Source organism: Theropithecus gelada, chromosome 15 (genome assembly GCF_003255815.1).
Source record: "Theropithecus gelada isolate Dixy chromosome 15, Tgel_1.0, whole genome shotgun sequence".
Classification (NCBI taxonomy): domain Eukaryota; kingdom Metazoa; phylum Chordata; class Mammalia; order Primates; family Cercopithecidae; genus Theropithecus; species Theropithecus gelada.
The window spans coordinates 2,449-22,119 of record NC_037683.1 but is presented as its reverse complement, the minus strand read 5'-3'; the positions used below and the strand labels follow the sequence as shown (position 1 = coordinate 22,119).

At 45.3% G+C, this 19,671-nt stretch overlaps 1 pseudogene across 1 annotated transcript; it reads left to right on the top strand.

The window, feature by feature from the left end:
- The first annotated feature begins 9,133 nt into the window (after window positions 1–9,133).
- LOC112608421 lies at window positions 9,134–11,459 on the top strand (annotated as a pseudogene). The gene is made up of 4 exons (XR_003115992.1): window positions 9,134–9,190; window positions 9,454–9,562; window positions 9,640–9,750; window positions 10,238–11,459. The product of XR_003115992.1 is annotated as a tubulin beta-8 chain-like (transcript).
- The last annotated feature ends 8,212 nt before the right edge of the window (window positions 11,460–19,671 follow it).

Here is a 19,671-nt window from a genome sequence, read left to right as displayed (position 1 = left end):
ATTAACTGCACAAATTGTTTGTAGAGCATGTGTGTTTGAACAATATAAAATCTGGGCACCTTGAAAAAAGAACAGGATAACAGCAATGTTCAGGGAACAAGGGAGATGGCCTTGGACTCTGACTGCCGGTAAGCCAGATGGAACAGAGCCATATTTCTCTTCTTTCAAAAGCAAATAGGAGAAATATTGCTGAATTCTTTTTCTCAGCAAGGAACATCCCTGAGAAAGAGAATGCGCCCCTGAGGGTAGGTCTATGAATGGTCCCCTTGGAGGCGGCTGTCTTTTATGGTTGAAGCCGAAGGGGTCTCCTGTTGTGCTCCCAGGCTTATTAGGACAAGGAAATTCCTGCCTAATAAATTTTGGTCAGACAGATTGTCTGCTCTCAAACCCTGTCTCCTGATAAGATGTTATCAATGACAATGCATGATCGAAACTTCATTAGCAATTTTAATTTTACCCCATCCTGTCATGTCATCCTGCCTCCATTTGCTTTGTGATGTTTTATTACCTTGTGAAGCATGTGATCTCTGTGACCCACACCCTATTCATATACTTCATCCCCTTTTGAAAATCGCTAATAAAAACTTGCTAGTTTTACAGCTTGGGGAGCATCACGGAACCTGCCGACATGTGATGTCTCCCTCAGACACCCAGCTTTAAAATTTCTCTCTTGTACTCTTTCCTTTTATTTCTCAGACCAGCCGAGATGCTTAGGGAAATAGAAAAGAACCCATGTTAAATATCAGGAGTGGGGTTCCCCCCAATAAAAATGCACAAAATTCCTGAGAAATAAATTTTATCCTTGAGGAGTAGACTTGCTGTTTTAGAGGAACTCATGATTACCAAGCTTCCAGTTTAATAAACATGATTAGAATACTCTATCTTAATATGACTAGGTAGGTACTCACAAGGCATCTAGAAGGTTAATACTTATGGTCAGAAAATAGCCATATTTTTTAGCTGGCCACAAATTACAATTGTAGAATATTTATGGCCATACAAGACATCTTCCACCAAGCCTCAAAAACGTATAAATGTCCTAGGAGTGCAGCATTTTTTCTTAGAGATAATATTAATGAGCTAGGTTAGGTCAACAGGTTAATGGTCATTGTTAAAACCAATAGCCCCAACTTCAGTGAGTACATCTGCACCTTCCAAGTTTAATTGTAACTCTTTCTCTTTATAGTTACTTATAAGTAGAGACACTAACAAAAGACAATGCATTCCTGCCCTTGTTTTCTGAGGATGTCCAACTCTGTAATGGAGTCATTTCTAATAAACTTGCTTCCTTCACTGTAGTCTCTGACTCACCTCAAATTTTTTCCTGTACAAGATCCAAGAATCCTACTTTGTGGTGTGTATCAGGACCCTCTTTTCCAGCAACATCATTCAGCAACACCATGAAGGGACACCAAGACAAGACCCCCACTCCAAGGAAAACAATCCACACAGAATCAGTCAGCTGGCAGGTTGGGCTGTCTAAGAGTCGTGAAGCCATTCAGGTGGGCAAGAATGATTATCCACTATTACTTAAGTCAGAGGCCCTAGGGTATAATATTAGTGTAAGAGACTCAGCCCAAAGTTAGAGACCTGGGGGTGTCATACTCAGGTTAGAGGCCAAGCTCACAAGGTTAGAGGCCCTGGGGTATACTGAGAAGAATGGATTTGGCTAAAGAGGATGTTTGCCACTGTCTCTTTTGGGGCTGTCCACCTTGTGCTCTTTGTCCCTCACCTGAGTGCTCTGCATCTTGTCACCTTTCTGCTCACCGCCTCTGTTTTGTAGTAGCCTGGAGGCTGCCCCAGGAAAGAGGCCCCAAACAGTTTAGCTTTTACTTTCCTCAATGATCCTCTGACTTTTAGCTGATTGTTTATTTAATTTGCCACTGGTCCAAGTGACACTGGAAAAAAGAGATGTCTTGGAACCTAGTATTTTTGTACCTTAATTATCAGAAAAGATCAGCAATAACCTCACCATCATTATGACTAGGAGTTAAAATGTGGTATTTCACAGCCCTACATGATAGGATCAGATATGCCTGTTTAGTGACAGTCTCTTTTATGACAACCTCCTGCAAACAATTAGCCTCAAGATGGAGAACATGAGACTTTTTCTTAACAGTTCTCTGTCATTTCTTAACCATAAGGTCATCTTTGATGCGCTGGTATAGGGCAGCTGGACCCTACTTTCTAAACCCAGCATGTCACTTTTTTCCTGAGAGAGTTTTGTCAGTTTTGTCATAACAGTGTGAAAATGGACTCATACATTACAACATACAAGTTACAGCCTTCCCATTTCCCATGTTCAGTCTGACTCCTTTTTTTGCAGCTTAACTTGTTTTATAGAAGAGAAACTAAATGGGAGGAAATACATTATATACAGGCTTCTCTGATGCTTGGTCAGGATAAAAAATTAAAATGGGCTTCTATATGTTTGATGGAGGAAAAGACAAAATAGGGATGCCACATAATTGATTACCTTTTTAATGCAAGTGCCTCTTAATATTAGGCTTTTCTTAGCTGGGGTTGAACTCTCCCCTGCCAGTCTGAGCACCCCGTAAAAACACAGTCAGACTTCAGCTGGGTGCGGTGGCTCAAGCCTGTAATCCCAGCACTTTGGGAGGCCAAGGCGGGCGGATCACGAGGTCAGGAGATCGAGACCATCCTGGCTAACACGGTGAAACCCCGTCTCTACTAAAAAATACGAAAAAACTAGCCGGGCAAGGTGGCTGGTGCCTGTAGTCCCAGCTACTTGGGAGGCTGAGGCAGGAGAATGGCGTAAACCCGGGAGGTGGAGCTTGCAGTGAGCCGAGATCCGGCCACCGCACTCCAGCCTGGGCGACAGAGCGAGACTCCGTCTCAAAAAAAAAAAAAAAAAAAAAAAGAAAACCAACAACAAACAAACAAAAAAACACAGACTTCTTCCAGTTCTGGTGAGGTGTGTACCATGTTATTAATTTCTTCTAGTTTTCCAGGGTTATCTAGTGTCCAGTCATCATCTTCTCCCTGCCCTTCGAGTCCTGGCTTACATACATACCCCACTCTCGAAACATCTGAGCTTCACCAGAACAACACGCAGTGGGGCCTCTTATCAGCTGGCAAAGTTGAATGTTTGCCCTCTCTGGGAAGTGACAGATGATAATAGGGACACTATATAGGTATACGTACCCCTTTCTATGTCCGTATTAGCCATATGCAAGGAAAAACTAAAACAGTTTTCAGAGGTTCCAGGAAAATTCGTAGAAAAATTTAAGAGGCTACCTTTGATGCATGATCTGACCAGGCAAGATTTGCATATATGTACGTTCGCCTGCTGCGTGGTAGAAAAGCAGTGTATTATGGGAGTAGCTAGAACACATGCTAATAGGGTGGCAACCTGCAACCAGGGACATGACACCTATCAAGTAGGAGGCACAGCAGTGCCTGACTAGGACCCAAAAGAGAACTAGAATCTAGAAAAGAGAAATGAGTTAGGAAGAAAGTGGGATATCTAGAGAAAAAATTACGATCATTTGACTCCTTGAAGGAATCAAAAAAAGTGTGATAAAGCTTTTTGATTTTTACAAAGTCTGGAAAATTACTCAGGGAAAAGATGAAAACCTAGCCTTATTACAAAGGTGGATAATTTAGAGTTTGAGGAAATACACTAACACTGACCCTGACTCCAAGAAGGGACAGGCATTGCTAGGAGTTTATTTTATAGCCCAGTCTGCTTCTGATATCTGCAGGAAGCCACCAAAAGCAGCCTTAGCCTTCCAGACTCCCGTGGATCAGACTTTAGACTTGGATTTTGCAGTTTTCCATCACAGGAATAGGGTAGAGAAAACATAAAATAAAGCAAATCTCCCAAGAGGCCCAGCTTCTAGCTGTAGCCTTGTGCTCTCCACCACTTAAGAGGCAGCCCCTTAACCCCTGGCCCTCGCAGAGGAAGTGAGAAGATAAAAGTCCCAGTCCATGCCTCTGGGCCACTGTGCCTTGGATATCAATCAATGTGCCTTCTGTAAGAAGGCCGGCCACTGCTGAAGGAAATGCACTGTGCTTCCAAGGGAACCATCATCAGAGCCCAGCAGACTCAAAAGTGGTAGGGCCTGATACTTCCTACCTCCACTCCCACTGGACTATTAGCTATCGAGAGATGGAGGAGCCTCAGGTGACTCTTGAAGTGGCAAGTAGGAGTATTAACCTCTTTTTTTTTTTTTTTTTTTTTTTTTTTTTTTTTTTTTTTTTTTTTTTTGAGACGGAGTCTCGCTCTGTCGCCCAGGCTGGAGTGCAGTGGCCGGATCTCAGCTCACTGCAAGCTCCGCCCCCCGGGTTGACGCCATTCTCCTGCCTCAGTCTCCGGAGTAGCTGGGACTACAGGCGCCCGCCACCTCGTCTGGCTAGTTTTTTTGTATTTTTTAGTAGAGACGGGGTTTCACCGTGTTAGCCAGGATGGTCTTGATCTCCTGACCTCGTGATCCGCCCGTCTCGGCCTCCCAAAGTGCTGGGATTACAGGCTTGAGCCACCGCGCCCGGCCGTATTAACTTCTTATTAGGTGCGGGAGCAGATGACTCCGTTCCTGATTCAATACAATGGACTCCTGTCTTCTCATGATGGACAAGCCCAAAAACACTGCTTTTCGTATCTTCTAAGTTGTCCTCCAGGGCCCCTGGGTTTCTCACCTGCCTTTTTAGTACTGTCTGAATGCCTGACCTCTTACTGGGGAGAGGTTTATTGACTCAGACCAAGTCATGGTCACCTTCACAGATCATAAAGCATAGAAAGTGTTACTTTTGTTCCTGACCCCTCAGGGGAAAAAAGAAGCTAAGAATGAGCTGTCACATTTACCACCTGAGGTGTTGTCTCAAGTAAATCTTGAGGTTTGGGCCATACAGGCTCTGGGAAACGCACTAAACATCTCCTCCATTCAAACCCAACTTCAGCCTAGTGCTCCTCGCCCTCAAGGATTTAATTTTTATGTCTCAGAAGTAAATAAATAAACCATCAGATCTCATGAGGCTTATTCACTGTCACAAGAACAGCATGGGAAAGACCCGTCCCCCGATTCGATTACCTCCCACTGGATCCCTCCCACGATATATGGGAATGATGGGAGCTACAATTCAAGATAAGATTTGACTGGGGACACAGCCAAAGCATGTCACAGGTTATGAAACAAATTTATTTACGAGGCCAGACTTAAGAGAGATGAATCCCTTGACCATCCCAAGGAAGAGTGGTTAATGGAGGCAAGTTGTTTTATGCATCAGGAAAACAGGAGGGCTAGATATGCTATTATTAGTCAGCACAAAAGAATCAAGGCACAAGCTTTGCTGGCCTCTACCTCAGCTCAAAAACTGAGTTAATTGAACTTACGAGGACCCTGCAGTTGGGAAAGGATTTAAAAGTTAAATACTTTACCTTTAACTCCTCGACAATACATTTTAAGGCAAGAAGCATGAGGGGAAATTCAACTCCTTCTTGCCAAATTCTTGCCGTATGAGTTATTAAGGCAATGAGAGTCTCCTTACAATACTCGCACATCACCAGATGAAAAGCCTAATGGCATGAGTTACTAAGGCCATGAGCATCTCCTTACAATACTCGCATGTCACCAGATGAAAAGCCTAATGGCAAGTACAGATTTGTCAGAAACCTTACAGCATTAATAAATGCAGTTGTCTCCATACACCTCATTGTCCCCAACAGTTACCAAGTCCCAGGGGATGCAAGCTGGTTTACATTCCTAAATCTGAAAGACACATTTTTCTGCCTCTCAGTGTATCTAGATTCATAATATGTTTGTCTTTGAATGGACTGATCCAGATACACATTCAGCCTCAAAACTAACCTGGACAGTCATCTCTGAAGGGTTCTGGGATAGTCCCCACTTATTTGAAAATGCTCTAGCTAAGGACTTAAGAAATCTACAATTGGAAAGGGACACAATTATTAGTATGTAGGTGACTTGCTCATTGCTAGCCCAACTAAAGGAGACTCAAATAATAATACTGTTAAGTTGGTAAATTTCCTGGGAACTTGCAGATACAGGCTATCACCATACAGGGCCCAGATTTTGACTCAAAGACTTAAATATTTGGAACCTGTCTTAACCTCTGGAACTGATCAACATCCATAGAAGATAAAAAGTTATTTTAGTCATCCAAGGATCCCAGTTCAACAAATGACTGTGGGTTTTTTTAGGAGATGGCTGGGTACTGCTGCTTATGGATGCCCAGATTTGGACATGTAGCCAAGCCTTTATATGATATACAAAAAGGAAAGATTTAGAGCTCCTAGGATGTAATTAGAACTGCAAGCAAACCTTCAATACTCTCAAGGAGAAATTGGGCTCTGCTGCAGCCGTGGGAGTCATTCCCAGGTTGGATGAACAATTTTTTCTTTATGTGGCCAAAAAACAAGACATAGGCCTTGGGTAATCTTGTCCCAAAACTGGGGGACATTCCAAGGCCAGTAGCCTAATTTTCTAAGCAGATAGAAGAGGTGACCTCAGGGTGGCCTTGATGTCTTAGAGCTATTGCTGCTACCACTTTTCTAGTAGGCAAAGCTAATAAACTAACATTAGAACAGCACCTACAGGTTTTTGACCCCACAACAAGGGAAGATGGTCCTAGAAGCTAAAGGGTACCAGTGGATAATAGAAGAATATTTATGAAAGTATCAGGCCTTATTGGTAGACACTCCAGACACAACCCTTAAAGCCTGCCAAACCATAAACGCAGCTACTTACCTTCCAGAGTCCACAGGTGCTCCCAGCCTTTCCGTCTGTATTACTCTGTTCTCATGCTGCTAATAAAGACATATCTGAGGCTGGGAAATTTATAAAGAAAAGAGGTTTAATTGACTCACAGTTGCCCATGGTCGGGGAGGCCTCACACTCATGGTAGAAGGCAAATGAGGAGCAAAGTCACATCTCTTACATGGCAGCAGGCAAAAGAGCTTGTGTAGGGAAACTCCCTTTATAAAACCATCAGCTGTAATCCCAGCACTTTGGGAGGCCAAGGCAGTGGATGACCTGAGGTGAAGAGATCGAGGCCAGCCTGGCCAACATGGTGAAACCCCGTCTATACTAAAAGTACAAAAATTAGGCATGGTGGTGGGTGCTGTAATCCCAGCTACTCGGGAGGCTGAGACAGGAGAATCGCTTGAATCCAGGAGTAAGAGGTTGCAGTGAGCCGAGATCATGCTACTGCACTCCAGCCTGAGCAATGGAGCAAGACTGTGTCTCAAAAATAAATAAATAAATAAACCATCCGATCTCTTGAGGCTTATTCACTGTCACAAGAACACAGCATGGAAAAGACCCATCCCCTGATTCGATTACCTCCCACTGGGTCTCTCCCATGATATATGGGAATGATGGGAGCTACAATTCAAGATAAGATTTGACTGGGGACACAGCCAAAGCATGTCACAGATTATGAAATAAATTTATTTAGGAGGCCAGACTTAGATGAATCCCTTGACCATCCCAAAGAAGAGTGGTTAACAGAGGCAAGTTGTTTTATGCATCGGGAAAACAGGAGGGCTAGATATGCTATTATTAGTCAGCACAAGAGAGTCAAGGCACAAGCCTTGCTGGCCTCTACCTCAGCTCAAAAAGCTGAGTTAATTGAACTTACTAGGCCCCTGCAGTTGGGAAAGGATTTAAAATTTAACATTTACACTGATTCCAAGTATGATTTTTTTTAGTGCTTCATGCTTATGCTGCAATTTGGAATGGGTAAGGACTCCCGACCCCCAGGGGCTTTTCCATACAACATCATTCAGATTTTGAGCTTGTTAGAATGCTGCTTTGCTGCCAAAACGTGACTATAATTAATTGCAGAGGACATCAAAAGAGAGACTGACCATGTAAAAGGAAATGCCCTTGTAGATGCCACGGCCAAGGCCCCTACACTGAAAGGGCCAATGAAGCTTATGGGCATGCTGGTCAGCATACATAGAACTGGGCCAGAATACTCTGAAGAACAAAAATGGGCCAGGGATTGCATTTCAGTCCAGGGCCCCTCTGGCTGACTGAAGGATGGTGACAAATTACTAATGCCAAGTACCAATCATAGGAATATAATTCAGCACTTTCATGATTCTTTTCACCCTAGAAGGGATTATTTGTTTCTGTTAATGTCTCGTTTGTTTATAGGGGTAAATCTTTTTAAGACACTAAAACAGGTGACTCAGCACTGAGAGCTCTGTGCCTGACATGACCCAAATGGTCAGCAATTTTCTCCTTCTCCAGTTAAACCTGTCCAAAATTGAGGAACCTCTCCAGGTGAGAACTGGCAACTCTAATTTACTCAGATGCCTTTCTGCAGGAGATTCAAATATTTGCTAATGCTCACTGATACCTTCACTGGTTAGATTGAGGCATTCCCACCCCATCTGAAAAATGTTTGCCAGAAGAAATAACTCCTCAGTTTGGGTCATGTAAAAGCCTGCACAGTGACGAGGGCCCATCTTTCACAGCAGGTGTATCCCAACACTTATCCTCAGCTTGAAGAATCCAATATTACCTTCATTCTGTGTGAAGACCGCGGTCCTTTGGAAAGGTGAAAGGGCTAATCGCACTCTAAAGAAGACTCTAGCTAAATCAGATGCCTATCTCTAACACCCATAGCTTACTGTGGGTTTGAACTGCTCCAAAGTAAAACTTATAATGAAGTCCTGTTGAGTTAACATACAGAAGGCCTTTCCTAACCACAAATCTCCTAATAGAGGAAAAGACTCATCAGTTACAAAAATATGTCCTCAATCTAGGACAGGTGCAAGCCACTCTGTGAGTATGGAAACAAGAGTCCTCCCCTCCCACATGGGAGGAAAATTCAGTTTCAGGTCAGCTAGAAATTGAGTCTTAGTAAAGACGTGGGAGGAAGTTCTCCAGCTGACCAGCTTTCCCCAACGTGGAAAGGACCACAGCAGGGACACCTGAGCTCCCCAACAGACGTTCAACGCCAAGGGACACACAGGTGGGTACACCTGTGTGGAAGTCAAGCTGTTGCTTATTCTGGGAGCCCAATGCGAGGCTGGGGGAGGTGGGCGCGGGGCTATTTCAGCATTGGCGGAGGGCGGGCTGGGTCACTGCGCGTCTGCTCCTCCTCCTCGCGTTTCTCCTGCCGCCCTGATCCCGCCTTAGCCATGAGGAAGATCGTGCTCACGCAGGCCGGGCAGTGCGGGAACCAGATCGGCGCCCAGGTTGGCAGCCGGGGCTCTGAGGGCCCAGCTCGGGCCTGCGGGTGGCCAGTGAAGATGTTGGCAGTGGCAGGGGCGGGTCCCCTGCATTGCGGCCCCTGGGCTCCCTGCTGGGACGCGGTGGGACTGCGCGGCTGGCGAGGCGGCCGGGGTGGACCCCAGGGACACGGCGGCCTAGGGATGGGGGTGCGGAGGGTGGGGGTGGGAGAGAAGCTGGGGTGCCCCGTGATTCAGCCCTGGCCTGTCCGGCCCCTCCCGTCTCGCAGTTCTGGGAGGTGATCTCTGATGAACACGCCATCGACTGCACTGGCACCTACCACGGGGACAGCCGCCTGCAGCTGGAGCGCATCGAGGTGTACTACAAGGAGGCCTGCGGTGAGACCCCCGACCTTCCCCACCGCCCTCCTGGGAACGCAGCCTTCCCCTCGCTCATGTTCTCCCGCCCCTCTCAGGTGGCAAGTACGTGCCCCGCTCTGTGCTCGTGGATCTGGAGCCCGGCACCATGGACTCTGTGCGCTTGGGGCCCTTCGGGCAGATCTTCAGGCCGGACAGCTTCATCTTTGGTGAGCTGTGGGTGAGGATTGGGGTGAGGTTCCTCAGCCGCTCAAAATCTAGGAGTGCCCCAAGGTCGTCGCCGTGAGAATTGTGGAGCCAGGGCCCCTGAACACCCTCCTATCCTCCGAGTCAAGTCGCTCCAACTGCTTCCTAAACGGGCTTTAGGAGGAAGGCCCAGGTGTCTCTTCAAGGTCAAGAGCTACTGATGTCAACTCCCTGTAGGGAGCTGAGCTGGGGCCGCGGCTACTGCCTTCCCTGAAAATGGGCAGGAGCCACCTGCAGCGAGGTCTGTTAGCCTGTCTCAGGTTTGACTCCTGACTTAATTTCTAACAGGGGAGGCTGCTGCCCTGTAACTCTGGGGGAGGGGTTTCATTTGCTCCAGCTGCAGGGTGAATGGTGCGCTCACCTCATGTGACACTTGACCCTTTTTGCATTATGGTGACCACTGATGACCGTATACCTGGCCATCGAGTGACTGGCTGTACTGTCTTACAGGTCAGAGTGGGGCCGGAAACAACTGGGCCAGGGGGCACTACACAGAAGGCACGGAGCTGATGGAGTCAGTGATGGACGTTGCCAGAAAGGAGGCTGAGAGCTGTGACTGCCTGCAGGGTTTCCAGCTGACCCACTCCCTGGGTGGGGGGACGGGGTCTGGGATGGGTACCCTTCTCAGTAAGATCCGGGAGGAGTACCCAGACAGGATCATAAACACATTCAGCATCCTGCCCTCGCCCAAGGTGTCAGACACGGTGGTGGAGCCCTACAACGCCACCCTCTCCGTCCACCAGCTCATAGAAAATGCAGATGAGACCTTCTGTATAGATAACGAAGCGTTATATGACATCTGTTCCAGGATCCTGAAACTGCCCACGCCCACCTATGGTGACCTGAACCACCTGGTGTCTACCACCATGAGTGGGGTCACTATGTGCCTGCGCTTCCCAGGCCAGCTGAATGCTGACCTGCGGAAGCTGGCCGTGAACATGGTCCCATTTCCTGGCTGCATTTCTTCGTGTCTGGCTTTGCCCCACTGACCAGCCGGGACAGCCAGCAGTACCGGGCCCTGACCGTGGCTGAGCTTACGCAGCAGACGTTTGATGCTAGGAATATGATGGCCGCCTGCGACCCCCGTCATGGCCGCTACATAACGGTGGCTGCCATTTTCAGGGGTCGCATGCCCATGAGGGAGGTGGATGAGCAAATGTTCAACATTCAAAATAAGAACAGCAGCTACTTTGCTGACTGGCTCCCCCACAACGTCAAAACAGCCATCTGTGACATCCCACCCTGGGGGCTAAAAATGTCAGCCACCTTTATTGGGAACAACACGGCCATCCAGGAACTCTTCAAGCGTGTCTCAGAGCAGTTTACAGCAATGTTCCAGCCCAAGGCCTTCCTCCACTGGTACACCGGCGAGGGGATGGATGAGATGGGATATACGGAGGCCGAGAGCAACATGAACGACCTGGTTTCTGAGTATCAAGAATATCAGGATGCCACGGCCGAGGAGGAGGAGTTTGAGGAGTATGCTGAGGAGGAGGAGGCCTAGAACTTTCCTTTCCTAGGTAAAGGGGGGAAGCAGTGTGGATTGTTTACTGTGTTCTGACTGCCATGTGTCACTACGCACTTGTTCATTTGTGTCTTTACCTCTCCTCCTGCTGCAATTTAAAGCATTTTTATAGTATACGATTTTGCCTAATAAAGTATTCTCATAGCATCTGGCTTCACCTCCAACTTCTATCTATGGGCCCCCCTCTGGCTACGGCTGCCAGATGCGCACGGTTGTCCTGCAAGGCCGAAGCTGTCTGGGTTTGTCGTGTGCCCAGGAACAAGCATTCCAGTGGCTCCAGGAGGGGTCGGCATGGGCTGTGGACATGGCAGGCAGGCTTCACATGAACCTGGGGATGCCCTGGGCCTTGGGCGGCTACGTGGTGGAAAACCTGTTCTGAAGGCAAGCCTTGGCTTATCCCATGTTCCAGACTTCTAGGGGACCAGCTGGCCCTGTTTCTGGAACCCTAAAAGTGGTCAGTGACCCTGGTGGGCAATGTCCCCAAAGTCCCATCTCAGGGTAGGAATGTGGTCAGGCAGCTGGCTCTGAACCAGCAATGAAGGGTGGGCAAGCAGGACCCCAGCCACTCCATTACCGTGACGGCCTGGGTGTGTTTGTAACCTCATTCTCTTGAGGTGGGCGTGGGTTATCTGGCAGGGACTAGTGGGTAGAAATCAAGCCCAGTGTATATTCACATGCACTGACCCCTATGTAGAAGGGGATTAGGTCCTGGGGGCCATAGATGGTGGTTGCTCGGCCTGTGCGCTCGGGGCAGTCTCCAGAGGCACAGATGGGGTTTCTGAACAGGACCTGGAGAGATGAGCAGGTGCTCACAATGCTGCTTCCCCCAACTGACAGCCAGTGAGAAAAACGCCCGAGTGGAGGTCTGACCTGCCCCAGTCTGGAGGGCTGATGCTCTCTGAAAAAGTGGCTAATTTGTACTGTCTGCTGTCTCCCTGTTCCCCTCTCCAAAACTTCAGGGCAAAAATAATCCAAGATTGTCAGGATGAGACTGGTGAGGGTGGCACCTTTGGGAATAGGCCCTTTAGCCTGGCAGAGTCTCCACCCCAGGCTTCTCAGGGAGCCCGCACTTCAAAGCCTGCTTTGGGGAAGCTGTCATGTAAGAGATGTGTGTGTGAGCTGGGTGCCGGGCAGCATGCACGGACGGTGCTCTTCTATCTGGCTCATGTAGAACTTGTCCACGGCCTGTGGGATGGTCTCTTGGTAATTCCCACCCCCACCCCCACCCCCATCACACAGATAAGATGAAGCCAGCATAGCCTGGGGGTGGGCCGAGGTATAGGTTCTACCCTAGGTGCCCTGGGCATACCCACCTGCCTCTGACGTGTCGGGGAAACAGGTGAGGCCCCTTTTTGTTCTCTGAATGTTGGCAATGGTCTATTGCAGCCAAATGGGAACAGGCAGGCAGGAGAGTGCCTCCTCTAGAAAGAAGTGCCTCCTGGAAGCAGCTGGGAGCGGGGAGAGGTCCCCCATACTCCCCCCCAACCTGTTCTCGGAGCAGGAAAAGGGGCCTCTGTGACAGCCCTGCTCAGTGACTTTCACTGTCTGAGGGGTGTCCTTGCCCAACCCAGGCGCGCACCCATCTGAGATGGCCTTGCATGGACCTGGTTGGGAAGGTTCACCTGCAGCAACCACTGGAACCTGCCTACACCTAGTGTCTCCACTCATGCGTGGGGCTAGATGCTCCTCCCTCCTGTAGTGGTACAGCCAGAGTGGCAGAGGGGGCAAGTCACTGCTGCAGTTCCCACCTGGGTCTGAGTGGGGGTCAGCCTGGGTGCCCATGTATTTCCCAATTACCTTGTTTCATGAACAGGAGTGGTGCTTTTCCAGGCCTCTTTTCCATATGCCAGCTACAGGCCCAGGTTTCCCAAGTTTCTGGAGCCCCTCTTCCAGCCCGGCAAGCATGGCGGGTTGTAGCAGAAGGACATCAAGCCTTCAGGCAGTGGAACCTGTCTGGGTATGTTCTCTACTCCTGGAGGCCGCTGGTTGTTTACCTTTTTGGGTGAGAGTCTGCTTAGATTCTCGACATTCTTGTAGGACTCCAGAACTGTACAGACAGGAGCCCAGGAGGGAGCAGGGGCTGGGACTGGCAGCTAACCAGTGCAGTGGGGGTTGTAGGACTCAGTTTGGTATTGCAGGAAATTCAGGGAGGCTTGGATTTGCTGAAGCTCTAGACAAGCTTGGGCTTGGATATGGAAACAGCAGGGAGCCGGGGCTCTTCTGCATGCTGGAGTCTGAGTATTTGCACCCTGGTGCACCCACAGGTGTTTCCCACCTGGAGCACCGCTGTGGATAGAAGCTGGGACAGCTGTGAAGGGAAGAGGAGGAGGAGGAGGGAGTCTCAGGGCAGCCCCAGCAGCCAGGCAGGGCCTCCGCAAGCGAGAGGCAGATCCAGCCTATTGGCCACTTAGCAGCTGCTGGGCCACCTGCAGACCACCTGACCTCTGTTCACCAGTAAATGGGGGTTACAGAAGCACTTTCCTTCTGGGACTTCTGAAGCTTGAAGAGCAGCACACACCACGTGCTGAGAAAGCACCAAACTCAGGCAAGCTTCTCCAAGAGCACATCATCAGATTAGCATCCAACCCATACAGGACACCATCAAATCTCCCCATCCCTCGTTCCAGCCGAAGAAACCAACCTGTACAGGACACCATCGAATCTCCCCCTCCCTCGTTCCAGCTGAAGAAAAGGGAGTCTCTGTCCTAGGGGAGCGAGCACAGGCCTATCTATGCAGTGGGCACACGGCCCAGGTTGGGGAAAGGCCCTTGGATACATGCTGGTTTCACCAACCATCTGTGGATTGGGTTTGGCCTGGACCCCTGTACCCCAGGAGGCCAGTAGCCCCTTGCATGGGACAGGACTGGGAGGTGGGTGGGAGGGCTGAGCTTTGAGGGAAGCCATTATTTGGCCTCATGGGAAGTGGTGCAGGTGGTTATTATTGGCTCAGTTTTGCAGGACCTAGGTGATCACCCAAGGAGTGAAAATGGCCTTTTTATGAGAAATTGCCAAAGTTGACGCAAGCTCATCAGTTGAAAAGGTGAGTAATGTGGACAGCCGGCTTCACCTGCCCCTTCCCCACAAGCAATTGGTGTTCAGAGGTGGATTTGGTTCCTTCCCAGCCTTTCCCCTTTGCATGTAGCTGTGTGCACGTACTTTTGTGTGTACACACACGTTCCCTGGAGGGGTTACTTTTATTTTTTCATTTGGGGGGATAACTAGTGAGGCAGCCGGACACTCGCTTATCTTGTCTTTTAAGTGTGGAGTCCTCTATGGAGTGGGCATTGGGGACTTTCTAGCTGGTCTCTGCCAGCTGTTTGGCTGCCCCAGTTTCCGCCCTTCACAGACATGCTGGCCACCTGGTGTGACATTCAGTGGCCTTGTTTGCAGCTAGTATGATGAGACAAGTGGATCAGGTACGTTATAAAACTCAGAGTTATAAAACTTTCTCAGAGAGAAAGCGGAGCTCGCATGGTTAATGAGAGCCTGAATGAATGAGCCAGGTCACTGTGTAAAGGTCATACTGCTTCTGTCTCCTTGTGCGTCACTTGCTCAGCTCAGATATTTCATAGCTCCCTGTACACAGGTAGCTGTGTTACCCTCCTAGCCTGCTTTCTTGGTTTGATACATGCCTGAGAGCATGTGGGAGCACTTAAGGTCTAGGGTCATGGGAGGACTGTTCTGCCCAGCCCAGCTCATCTCTCCAGCTCAGCCTGCATCCATGCCTTCCTCCGTCTGATTCCAGAGCAGGGGATGGGAGGTCTCACACTGACCTCCAGCTCAGCCTGCATACATGCCTTCCTCTATCTGATTCCAGAGCAGGGGATGGGAGGTCTCACACTGACCTCGAGTTTGTGACTTTTTCCACCTCTGCTTTCCCAGACAGCTTCTGCTGTGGGACTTGTAAGGAGATTTGTGAAGTCAGTATCTACTTTCTTTGTGTGGGTGTTTTATAAATTACAGCCCTGGAAGGGAATAAATGTTAGAGGTACTCCAAACCCCTAACATCTAAACATCTAAGCCTGGCCCTTTTTTGGTGGTAAAATATATACAACATAAAACTTACCATTTTAACCATGTTTAAACATACAGTTGAGTGGCATCCAGTATAATGTGTTGTACAACCATCTCCTTTATCCATATCTACAACTTCTTTATCATCCTAAACTGAAACACTATACCCATAAATAAGTATTTGAATAGAAGACTGATGCATTTGACTCCAGAAAAATTAAAACTTTATAGGCGAGAAAAATGCCTCAAAGTCAAAAGTGAACAGACTGGGGAAATAGATCTGCAACATACATAACAGACAAAAAGCTAATTTGGGTGATGTGTATATATATGTGTGTGTGTATATATATATATATGTGTGTGTGTGTGTGTGTGTGTATATAGCTATCCTAAATTATTAAAACACCAGCAGCCAAATTGAAAAATGGACAAGGGATATAAAGAAACAGTTCAAAGAAACATGTAGATTTAAAAATATTTGCTAATTTTTTACTGTGGTAAAATATGTATAACAGAAAATTTAAGTACATTAAGTACAAATACATTGTTGTGCAACTATCACCACTATCCATTCCAAACCTGTGTTATCATCCCAAAGTGAAACTCTGCATCCATAGAGCAATAGCTCCCCTTTCCCTTCCCCCGGTCCCCTGGAAACCACATCCTACTTTCTGTGTCTACGAATTTAACTGCTCTAGGTACACTATAAAAGTGGAAAGCATAGAGTATTTGCATTTTTTGGTTTCAATCTTTTCAAGCTTTATGTCGTAGCATGTATTAGAATTCCTTTCCTTTTTAAGGCTGAATAATATATCATTGTGTGTATTGATCATATTTGCTCATCCATTCATCTGTAGAAGGATATTTGGGCTTTTTCTACCCTTTGGCTCTTGTGAATGCTGCTATAAACGTGGGTGTGGAAATTCCCACTTTCAGTTTCTTGGCGTATATACCCAGATGTGGAATTACTGGATCATGTGGTGATTACTGTTTTCCACAGTGGCTGTGGCATCTTACTTTCCCACCAGCAGTGTGCAGGAGTCCTGACTTCTCCACATCCAGCATTTGCTGTTTTCTGGGGCTTTGTTGTTTCGGTTTGCTGGCGGTGGTTTTTTTGATGGCAGCTACACTTACATGTGTCAGTTGGTATTGCATTGTGGTTTGGATTTACATTTTTCTCATGATTAGTGATGCTGAGCACCTTATGCTGTGCTTACTGGTCATTTGTATGTCTTCTTTAAAGAAATGTGTATTTTAAAACCTTTGCTCATGTTTAAATTTGATTGTTTTGTTGTTTTTGAGGTCTTTATATAGCCTGGATATTAATTACTTACCAAATATATAATGTGTGAATATTTTCTTTCCCTCTGTGAATTTATTTTCAATCTATTGATTGTATCTTCAGATACATAAAAGCTTTTCACTTTGAAGAAGTTCTTTTTATGTATTTTTGTTGTTGTTGTCTGTGCTTTCACTGTCATATCCAAGAAATTATTGCCAGATCTTGTTATGAAACATTTTTCCTGTGTTTTTTTCTAAGGGTTTTATAGTTTTAGCTCTTACAGTTAGATGTTTGGTCCATTTTAAATTAAGTTTTTTATATGGTGTAAAGCAAGGATTCAACTTTATTGTCTTCCATGTAAATATTCATTTTTAACACCATTTAAAAATATACTGTCCTTTCCCCATTGAATAGTTTTGACTCCCTTGTTAAAAATCATGACCATATTTTTTGGTTCTTTTTTTCTATTGCATTGGTCTTTATGTCTGTCTCTATGCTGGTACAACATCGTTTTGGGCACTGAAGCATTACAGTAAGTTTGAAACCAGGAGGTGTTAGTTGTCTAACTTTGTTAGTTTTTAAGATTGATTTGGCTACTTGGGGTTTTTTGAGATTTCATCTGAATTTTAGAATAGGATTTTCTATTTTTGCAAATATTGGAAGTTTTATAGTGATTTTATTGAATCTGTAGGTGACTATAGATAACAATGGCATCTTGATAAGGTTTTGTCTTCCAATTCATAAACACATGATATCTTTTCATTTATTTGTGTCATCTTTAATACTTTTCTGCAATGTTTATAGTTTTTGCTGTACAGGTTTTTCATTTCCTTGGTTAAGTTGGTTTCTAAGTATTATATTCCGATGCTATCATAATACTATTGTCTTGATTTCTTCTTCAGATAGTTTGTTATTATAGAAATACAACTGATTTTTTTGTGTTGATTTTGTACCCCATAGTTTTGCTGAATGTTATTTATTGCATCTGATAGTTTATCTCACAGAAACTAAAAGATTTTTAATATATAAGATTGTCATCTGCGGACAGAAAATTTTACTTTTTTAAAAATTGGAATATATCTTTTATTATTTTACTTACCTTGGTGTTTTAACTAACTAGAACCTTCAGTACTATATTAAATAGAAGTAGTAAAAGCAGACATCCCTGTTTTTGCTCTTAGGGTAAAAGCTTTCAGTCTTTCATTATAATGTTAGCTCTGTGTGTGTGTGTGTTTTTTAATATAACATTATGTTAAGGTGTTTTATTCCTTTTTATAGTTTATTAAGTATATTTTATCATGAATGTGGGTTAAATTTTGACAAATGCTTTTTCTTCTTTGATTAAGATGATCACATGAGGGTTTTTTCTTCTTTATGTTAATGTGATATTACACTGATTCTCACGTGTTGGAACATACTTTTATTTCAGGAGTCAATTATACTCATTCATAGTGTATAATCCTTTTAATGTACCACTAAATTTGAATTGCTGGTATTTTGTTGAGGATTTTTGCATCAGCATTTGTAAGGGATGTTTGTTTGTAGTTTTCTTATGGTGCCTTTGTCTAGCTTGGTGTCAGGGTAATACTAGCTTAATAGAATAAGTTAGAAAATATTACCTTCTCTTCAACGTTTTGAAAAAGTTTGAGAAAAACTGGTGTTAATTTTGCTTTAAACATTGGATAGAATTCAACAGTGAAGGCCTCTGGTCCAGGCTTTTCTTTGTTGCTAAGATTTTGATTACTGATGCCATCTTCTTGCTGAATCTCCTTGCTGAGTAGGGTTTATTCAACTTTTCTGGTTCAGTTTTGGTAGGTTTTTCGTTTCTAGGAATTTGTTCATTTTATTTAGGTTATTCAATTTTATTTGTTGTAAGTTTTTATTTCAGAATTAAATGTATGTATTAACATTTGTTATGTTCTCATAAACTTTGTAATACATGGAGATTTCTGGTCCACATATGTAAGCCTCTACATGAAAATTATTTTGAAGCATTTTTTCTTCTGTTTTAATATTCCAAATGTCTAAATGAAATTGAGATTTTGGGCCAGGCGCGGTGGCTCAAGCCTATAATCCCAGCACTTTGGGAGGCCGAGACGGGCGGATCACGAGGTCAGGAGCTCGAGACCATCCTGGCTAACACGGTGAAACCCCGTCTCTATTAAAAAATACAAAAAAAAAACTAGCCGAGCGAGTTGGCTGGCGCCTGTAGTCCCAGCTACTCAGGAGGCTGAGGCAGGAGAATGGCATAAACCCGGGAGGCGGAGCTTGCAGTGAACTGAGATCCGGCCACTGCACTCCAGCCTGGGCAACAGCGAGACTCCGTCTCAAAAAAAAAAAAAAAGTTAAAGGTAGAACTATTTAATTTAACATAAAATTGAATCTTTAATTATGTGTTTGCATAATTTGAAAAACCATGTCTCACAGCCTTTTTAATGCCCAAGTATGATACATATTTTCCCTTAGTAAGATGAGGATAATAATTGTAGTTACCATGGACTATGCCACATGACATGCTAAATTCTTTATGTATATTTTTCTTCTGATCTTCAGAATTGTCTGATAAGTTTGACAGTTTTATTGTCTCCATTTTTATAACCATTATTCTTGATTCATTACACAGTCTCATCATTTTTCTGTGCTTGATTCTTTATGCTTTTTCATGTGCTTTTATTTCTAATAATAAACATGTAGAAATTAGAAATTAGAAAACTGAGATTTAAAAGTGGAATAAATTGTCCATGGGACACCCAGCTATAAAATGCAGAGCCAGGATTAAAACTGGCATCCGTCTGATTCTAAAACCTGTGATGGTAACCGCTGTCATCAGAAAAACTTCCTTGATCATTCTACATGAATTAATTTATCTGTCTCTTCTCTTATTCTTCATTTTTGTTATTAGTACTCATTGCGACTTGACGTGCATGTGTAAATATTTTTTATAGAGATGGGGTCTCACTTTGATAATCATACATGTATATTTTAAATTTGCTATCTTTCTGTCTTGCTCTTTCATTCACTGTTCTCCTAAAACAATTCCAGGTATTTGTATGTGGTTTGTAG